This window comes from Labeo rohita, unplaced genomic scaffold (assembly GCF_022985175.1).
Source record: "Labeo rohita strain BAU-BD-2019 unplaced genomic scaffold, IGBB_LRoh.1.0 scaffold_81, whole genome shotgun sequence".
NCBI classification, from domain to species: domain Eukaryota; kingdom Metazoa; phylum Chordata; class Actinopteri; order Cypriniformes; family Cyprinidae; genus Labeo; species Labeo rohita.
Window position 1 is genome coordinate 574528 of NW_026129755.1, and position 9684 is coordinate 584211.

A 9684-nucleotide genomic window follows, 5' to 3' on the forward strand; every position below is an offset into this window, starting at 1 on the left:
ATGTGAATCCTTACTTTTAGTTGTCTTTGCTCATTTAATTGATACAGTATATTTGAATCTAATATAAAATGTTAATTGTCATCACAAGCTACAGCTCAGAGTATAAACCAGTCTGTGGTGTACACAAATGAAAGGCGGGGAAAGGGTATCGATGCATGGACAGGAATGATGGGTGAATGTTTAAAAAATATTTATTTATTTCTTACAAACGTCATGACAGTACCAAAATACAACCGTGCCAAATCTCCCATTGTACATTATGTATGTTTGTCTTTAATGCGTTTTGCAATAGATAGCCTACTTTTGTTTTACGCTTTGTTTACAATTTCTGGTAAGTTTTTTGTTAGATATTTAAATAAGTAAATAAATAAACAAATATTCTAAAACTATTATTACATTATATTATAGTATAGTATATTATTTTATATTTTATATTATAACCTGTTATAAAATTACGTAAAAAATTGTTTCACATTCTCTGCTAATACTGCTTTTATATTCTCATTCCATTTACAGTTTGATTACCTACATTAGGCCTACACTATCCACTTACACAATAGGTTATCAAGTTTAAGGACTTTCTATGTGTCATTCTGACATCTGTATGTTGTACTTCATGTATGTATTTATGTAAACGCTGCATTTTTAAATGGGCATGTGCGTTGCACATTCGAGTTGCATTTAAACTGGTGCGGAGAAAGAGTTAAATGGTTTAGTGTCCGGAAAAAGTCCGTTAGCATCTCAACCATTAGGCTAACTGTAGACTTTAGCTCTTATTTAATAAAGTTTTCACTTTAAATCACATATTATAGTTTCGCAAATAGTCCTGGCAATTTGTCAATGGATGAATGGAAGTAACGTTGAACTATTTCACCATCAACAGTATCGGCTGTACTGTTAACAATCTCAAACATGTTTTAATCGCACTAAAAAAATATTGATTAATAATTATACTGTGATTGCAGGAGCGTCAGTAAGTTATTTATTTATTATTTTAAGAAGGATTTGACTTCCAAACAAACTGTCACTGATACTGTATGAGGATTACTACATTGAAATTCTTCATATTTTTCTCTTTTCTGCACAACAGTGCACAAATACTCTCAATTATGTCGTTTTGAATTGATTTTGAAGTACCTTTGAAAATGGTGATGTTTTCAGATGCTTTGCAAGTGCTGGGTCGAACTCTGAAAAGGTTTCTAGAAGTTGTACAAAATTCCCTTAGTTTTTACTTGTCACAGACTCGTCATGACCATGAAATGCATGTGTTCATTGCGCAATGATCAGTTTGCACAGAAGATCACGTTTTTTCGCCATCTGCTCATTATGCCACTGTACCCCAATGGCAGCAGCCTGGCTTCAGCTTAAGAGCAGAAGATATGTGGCTCCGAGACTTTGCATGTCTTTCCACAGCTCTTGCTAAATTCTTCATATCGTAGGAACCAGTCGTAATCCATGGATTGAATCCTCCAGTTGATTCGACAAATAGAAGACAAGGCCAGCAGAAGAGTTTGTTCAAGTTCACTGAGCTTGTTAGCCACTCGGTTTTGCTAAATAATTTGTTTCTAAAACAGTGTGTTCAGCTGCCTGATGAAGGTTGTTTTATGTCCAGATTAGGCGTGGGTCTTCTTTCATTTTATTATTTTTAGTTGCTGCTCAAAAGGGAGCTTTATAAAAATGTATTTGCGATTAAAATATTCAACAGTGATTGGTTGATAAACCAAGGTAGGCTAGCATCCTCTGTAAATTTTGGAAACCATAAGGAAATAGAGCCGCTCTGCTGACGCATGGAAATACTGAATGGTGATTGGTTAATTTTTTTTTATCAATGGAGGCCAGAATCTCCATTTTTGGATTGTGTTTCCCCCCCTCCTCTTCTCTATCCACAGCAGCAGTAAAACACAGACGATTCAGACTTAAAGGGATAGTTCACCCAAAAATGAAAATTTGATGTTCGTCTGTTTACCCCTAGGGGATCCAAGATGTAGGTGACTTTGTTAATTCAGCAGAACACAAACAAATATTTTTAACTCAAACCGTCTGTCAGTTTGTCAGTCATATAATGGCAGTCAATGGCTCCCAAATCTTTGAGAGTAAAAAAAACATACACAAACAAAACCAATACACTGACGATACACTGATCTCCTAAGACACGAAACGATTGGTCTGTGCGAGAAACTGAACAGTATTTATATAATTTTTTACCTCTGATTCACCGCTATGTCCTACTGTCCTGAGCACATGCACAGCATCTGGCGCGTGACATGTACGTGCTCTGACGTAATGTACACAAGCGCCGGAAACAATCTGCACTTAAACATCACTCATTTGTTTACACAGCGCACAGAGATTGCGGACGTGTTCACTGGCACTGTGAAGATCTAAAGATATTTAGAAGTACAGGTCATCACAATGGAAGACGATTTTTATATATCATCAGACAACGTGATTTTTTTGGCCCGACCATATTTATTTGAACCAGAATATTCAGAGCAAGAAGTCAGACAGATGGAGGAAGCAGCCGCAGCAGCAGCAAGTCTTCAAGCTTCAGGGAGACAGAGATCTCTTCAAAAGTGGTGGTGTTCTTGTAGTAAGTGTTATGAGATGCCAACAGAAGTGGAGAGCATCTATAAGCACAAATTGCTATATATTTTGTATATGTTCAGGCACACACAGACATCAAGAACCAGTAAAGAAAACTTAACTGGTCCGTGTACATTTTGATCATTTGTTTTTCAATTTGTAATGAAATAAGCCGAAACGAGAAAACGGCTCATTTATTCGTTTTTTCATTTGTTCAGAAAAACAAAAAAATGAGATTTCGGCTTGATTTTTTTAGTTTTATTGTTTCACTGGTAGAAAATGAATAAACAACTTAAAAATTCATTTTCCACATGTGGGCGTTCACGAAACGCCCCTTTCCGCCAATTGTTAAAGCAAATCTGGACCTGTGACATTCCTCTGTTCTGTTTAACAAAATAATAGTCCTTTTATATATTTATTTATTTTCATTATTTTATATTTTCAATCTTTAGAACAAAATAATGAACATAATATTATATGCTTTTCCTATTTTATTAGTAAAATAATAATAATATAGGAAAAGCCATAAGAAAAATACATGTTCATAACAAGTAGTTACAATTATTCAAACAATAGATTTAAGGCTTTAAAATGCTTTACAGCTTTTGTCACGTTGTTACTTCTTGTTTCTTTAAGTGTACTGTAGTGACCTATTTCTATTTTAAAATGAGTTAAAAAAAAAAAAAATTCCAACAAAATGATAGTCCTTGACTGGGCCGCCTTCTGTGCAACCTAAAGCATTTTACAGAAATAATTTCAGAAATATTAATCTGCACTCAGCCTGTTTTATTTTGCTGTATGGATTTAAATTTTAGTGGTAAAGCTGCACTGCCCACTACACAGCAAAATCCCCAGTGTTAATTTAACACTCTGAGTGTGGACACATATAAACACTGAAGCAGTGTTGAAGTTAACGAGATAATTAGGTGATTAACAAAGTGATGATTGATCATTATTGAAGACACCTGATGTTAATAAGCAGAATCACCAAAGGAGTAAACCAACATTTTTAAGCAACCATTATAGTGGTCAGTGTTTGCATTAGTTGGGCTCTTGACCCTTAAATCATCAATATTAGGTCTTGTTTGGCTGCAAGTACTGAATTAAAACAGCCAGACAAGCAAAGAACAAAATCAATAAGATGGCATTGACTGTGCTTGACTTAATCATCATATAGTGTCTTGAGTATTTGACATAGAATTTCCTTACAGATTACAAAAAAAACTGTGAACAAAAGATCAATCAGTTTTGCCATAATCAGATGATGAAAAAAAAAGTTTGTCTTAATTTAGACACAGACATGAAGAATCAGTGTGAGAATCACAACAACGGTGACCATCAAAAAGCGTGTTGTAGCCAATCAGAACTCATCCATGACTCCCATCATGCATTGCGGCATGAATAAATGATGAGAGTTCAGAGTTGATCTGTTTATCTGAATATGCCGTTTGTCACCATTGTTGAGATTCATGGGCTGGTTCTTGATGTCTATGTGTGCCAAGGTGAAACACTTTTTTTTTTTTTAAACAGGTTGTAAAAAAAAATCTTTCCAAAATGTATAGGAAGTGCTGGATCTTCTGTGGATTGTCAAGGCTATTACAATAAACAAAAAAAAAAAAAAACTAACTTAGAGATTAGACTCTAGGTGATTTACGTCAAACAATGAATATGTTAAAACATAATCACCTGGTGACTTGAGCTTTTGGCTTGTCTGGCTGTTTCAACTCAAATACAGCAGCCAAACAAGACCTAATATTGATGATTTAAGGGTCAAGAGCCCAACTAATGCAAACACTGACCACTATAATGGTTGCTTAAAATGTTTGTTTTCTCCTTTGGTGATTCTGCTTATTAACATCAGGTGTCTTCAATAATGATCAATCATCACTTTGTTAATCACCTAATTATCTCGTTAACTTCACTGCTTCAGTGTTAACTTCAACACTGCTTCAGTGTTTATATGTGTCCACACTCTGCCTCTCCTTTCCTCAAAGGAACTCCCTTGACAAATTAAAATGAAGAGTATACATTGCATATTAATGAAATTATTCTAAATGCTGTTAATTTTTATATATAATTTCACTACACTACACTAAAAACATTACAGTTCATGTAATATCCTGTCTGCACAAGACACCTACCTACATGACACAAATTAAAATGATCAGTAACACTTTCCTGTATGATCATCAACTGAATGTTCAATTAAACGCTTGAAAAACTTTTATAAAGGTTGTACCCAAAACATAAACTGAGGCTGCATTTCCTGCTCCTGCTCTTGCTCCCTAGCATCTCTCTGCCTTTTCATGGCTGCATGAAAGGAAGCCAGTTTTCCACCTGGACATGGCCTCACAGCCATTGCCTCAATGTTGAGGATCAGGTTCCTCAAGCTGCTGACTGCCTGTTAATGTGATTCCATCTAAACATAACTTTGTTGTAGTCTTAACATGGCAAAGAGCAATAAATTTATACCTTCCCTTTCCTCACTTTACAGGAGCAATATCTATACATGTAAGACATAGCACTGTGCAGATAATTATTTATACAGGTATGAAAGAGCAGGTAAAGTTCCACGCAGTTTCAAAGGCCATGATCATTTCTACCCATACTTTACACTGACATGCTTTGCTCTGCCAGCTATATCAGCATTTTTTGATGATGCATTTTAATTCCCTTCTGGATTTAGAGCTGAAGTGATAGGTCTTCCAAATTAAGTGGAGCAGGTTGTACACATTGCCCACCCAAGGTGAATCCTTCTGAGCAGAGAGTAGGGCAAGCTCCAATCTAAAATAATGTGCAAATAGAGTACAAATCTGAAAATTTAGTTTGCTATCAAGACAGAGAGCCTTAGTTTTTTGTTAACCTGTGAGTTAATGACCATTATCAGCTCACCTATGAGGCATGCAGTGAAATGGGATGATGTGCTTTCCTGCCTCCTCTTGGAGTTTAACTGATACACCTCCCTTCTTCCCAAGATTCACAGCTGCTCCATCAGCACCCATAGCCACTGTCTTCCGCATCCAGTTGTGGCATGACTCCCCAAGACCAGCAAATGCTGACTTGGAGGCTGCATAGATTCCTAAAATATTTCCCACTAATTAAATACATGTTTAAATGGGTCTAATATCATTAACACTTTTACAAACAAGTCCATTTATAATATAAAAACCAACAAACACATTCAGTAAGACACTAAATACATTTTTTAAAAGCGAAATTAATATAGTAGACTAATATATGGCCATTATATATATATATATATATATATATATATATATATATATATATATATAATAACTATGCAATACCAAATAGGCTATTTATTAATTAGAAAAAAAGAAGAAGAAACAACTTACCATCAGCATTAGCATATTCCACCTCAACATGCCCGACGAGAATGGTTGTGGGCAGTCCGTCAAGCAGGATGCGGACATACACAATCACGCACTCCTTGACAGACAGGTCAGTGTCTCCATCGATCATGAATGAGATGTACTGGTGAGATGTAGATTCAGTGGCAAACGCTGTGTTACCTGCAAACTCCGTCCCACAGGTTTTACAGTGAATGCAGTACATAGAGCCATTTTCATAGCGGAGCCACTTTCAACCATTCTCTCCGAAAACCGTACGCCTTCTTTTCGGCTGGTGAATCAACATTCACCTCACCAGCACCATTATTTGTAGCTTTAGGTGGTTTGCAAAAGAAATCTGTCAGTGTTCTTTTCATTTTCCCACTTCTTCACCTCTTTACATTTACATTTCCCCGCTGTCGTTATCACCGTCACCTGACTGAGTGATTGACAGCTATTATTAACCAATCTAAAATCTCAACGGCAGAACGGTCACTGTATCAGCATTCAGCATGCAGAACACACATATACTGTTAACGTTTTTTAGGGAAATTAAAACAGGTTGCACAACAACAATTTCATGCACTCGCACCAATGCTCCCAAATATATTTTGAGGTCGCACAGATGAAATTTCGGGAGCATATGCGACCAAAATGGTCGCAATTTCGCGCCCTGTATGTATGAGAGAGCGAAAGATACCCTTGCTTCCCATCTGCATTCACAGTGAGACTGAGCGCGAATGCTTAAAGGAGAAGCGACACCTCTTCCTGAGGTGTGCCACTAATTAAGACCCCACCTACAACAATTGGTAGGAACTCCTGACTGGAACCATTGAAACTAAACAGGAATAGTAATTATAAAAGAAATTAAACACTAAGTACAAGTTTTGATGAAGTTAACATGGACAAGACAATTACTTTTTTCCCACAAATAATAAAACAAGATATAAAAGTCACAATCAATTGGCTACACACGCATAATATTTTTTTCCCTAAAAAAAGCAAAAATATACATCCATCTCACATAACACTGTAGCACAGTTTGTGCTGAATACAAAAAAAAAAACATGTTAACCAATAGTATGTTATAAGTAGCTGAAATAAGCACAAATGTCAGGGCATGTCAAAACATCTCAAGGGCCCCAAAATCATCTCAGACCCCAGAGGGTTAAAGGGTCAAGTCTTTAAGAGTTAATAATGTCGTTCACTTTCAGAATGCAAGCTTCTAGAGGGCACGTTAGTCTAAAGTAGTAAATTTAAGTAAAGGTGTGCAGAACCAGTGGTGGTTTTGTAGGCAAATATTAATGCCTTAGCCAGTGCAACTTAATAAACAGAGGTGTGACGTGCATTCTTTTCGGGTCATTAAAAATGAATCTTGCAGCCACATTCTGGATTAGTTGTAAAAGTTTGATAGAACTGGCTGGAAGACCTGCCAAGAGAGCACTGCAATAGTCCAGCCTGGACAAAACAAGAGCTTGAAAGAAGTTGTGTAGCATGTTCAGAAAGAAAGGGCCTGATCTTCCTGATGTTGAATAAAGCAAATCTGCAGGACTGGGCAGTTTTAGCAATGTTGTCTGAGAAAGTCAGTTGATCATCAATCACAACTCCAAGGTTTGTGGCCGTTTTTGAAGGAATTATGGTTGATGGTGTCTAACTGGATAGTGAAATTGAGTGTCATCAGCATAGCAGTGATACGAAAAGCCATGTTTCTGAATGACAGAACTCAGTGATGCCATGTAGACAAGAAAGAGAAGAACTGAGTGGTCCAAGAACTGAGCCCTGAGGCACCCCAGTAGTTAGATGCTGCGACTTGGACACCTCACCTCTCCAAGAGAAAAACACTTGTGTGAAGTATAGGGTATCAGAGCGATTCAGACAAATTGAAGATTCGATCAGAACATTGTTGGAACCAAAGAGCCACAAAGAGGCCATAATGTCATACATCTGTTCATGATGGCGCCAGCCAGCCTGAAGTAAGTGTAACCAACCAACTCCTCCACAGCTATTAACAACTTGCAACATTAACACAAAAAAAAACACAATTATTGATAATCCAAACTCAGGAAGGAGATTGCCAGTTTTGAGGCAAAAAAACAAAGATTAATGGTCAAAGATACAGCACATCAGGACCATCACATGAGGAAACTTTGTTGGGTGGTGCTCCCCTACCCAAGACAAGAACCAGACCGAGTTCCTTCTAAATTCCTTTGTTCCTCAGAACATGCCCTTAGTTCACAGAATGACAGAGAGACTGTCCTTTTTACCTAAATATGCACCAAAATGATGTTTAAAAAAGACTTACAAATGAACATCAGTCCATCGCATAACTCTCTACTATGTTTGTTACCCACACTTTTGTCTGTTATGTTCTAATCACTTGTTGTGTATGTCCTTTTAATAACTATTGAATAGCTTAAGGGTTTTTTTAACGTTTCCACTGATCAATCCTTTGTAAAATGTATTATGTTCGTGTTATATTATATTCAGAAATCATGGCCAAACTCTACTCTGCAAGAGCTGGAAAATTCTGATCATGTGACTGATAAGATAATGTGTTGATTTATGTTTTGGGAGGAGAACAGCAATATCTCGAGTTAAGACAATTGGTCATCTAATTGGTCAAGACACCATTTTGGGATGTGTCCAAAGCTGAGTTAAAAACTCAAGACACCATTAAATTTTGGTTTTAGTAAGGGCCCTTAGCCTTTGCTTTTAGTCATGCTTTTAGTTTGTGCTTTTTGTGTTAGTTCTTAGCCATCATTTTTGCCGCCACGTTTGCATTCTCTGAGCGCACCCTAGCTTGTATGCCAGCCACTTCTCTAAAACTATGAGATCTGCCATCTAGTCTAGTCATCTTATTTCTTTCTTTCTTTTACTTTAATCTTTTTCTTTCCATTGAGAGTTTTGTGTTCTAAGTTAAGTTTTGCCGCCAAGCCGTGTCTCAGACTTTGTGCCCGCCTCAAAATTTCCACCAGCGTACACGACTCCATCCTCCAGCCTATGCCCAAGACATCACTTTGAACAACCACGAACTTCCAACCAATCAGCAACCTAGACTTGAGATGGTGCAGACAGCACATGACATGAGTCATGAGTGGCATTAAAGTATCACGATAGCAATTCGAGAGCAGCCAGCTGACTCAGCCGCTGCAGTTTCTCCAGAGCAGCTGTAGGAGCTCTAATGATGAAACAGTTGTTTAACGATTGGCCATATTCACCGCATGACAATGATCACATGTGTTTCAGGTTTATTCTAACATACTCAAATCGAATAATGCTCACAAATCTGTGTTTTTAAAACTGTAAAAAGCTGTTTTAGCTGTAGTTGCAATGTTATGTTTTACAATTATCATAAAACACTGATAAAAGCATATATAACCCCACTTTATTAGTATTAAATTGCATGTTTATGTTGAACATTATTCTTGTTCAGATGGCGCTGTATTAAGCAGCATATGAAAAGTGTTTCTGTTGCTCATGAAAACATTTTTGAAACGTCTGTGTTTTTGATATAATGCATTTAATTAATTTAATCTTTGATAGAGTATGCAAACACCGCGAGAGTGTCACTAACAAGGGCAGAAAGTGTCTGACTTGACAGCTACTCTCATTGACTGCCATCTGTAGCCATAGTTCATGTCGAACACACCTCTTGATACTTGGAACAAGGAATCAGTACCAGGTTAATATGAGGAACAAGGAAATCACATGACAAGACAGGAACCATGACTAAATATCAAAATAAAAGACA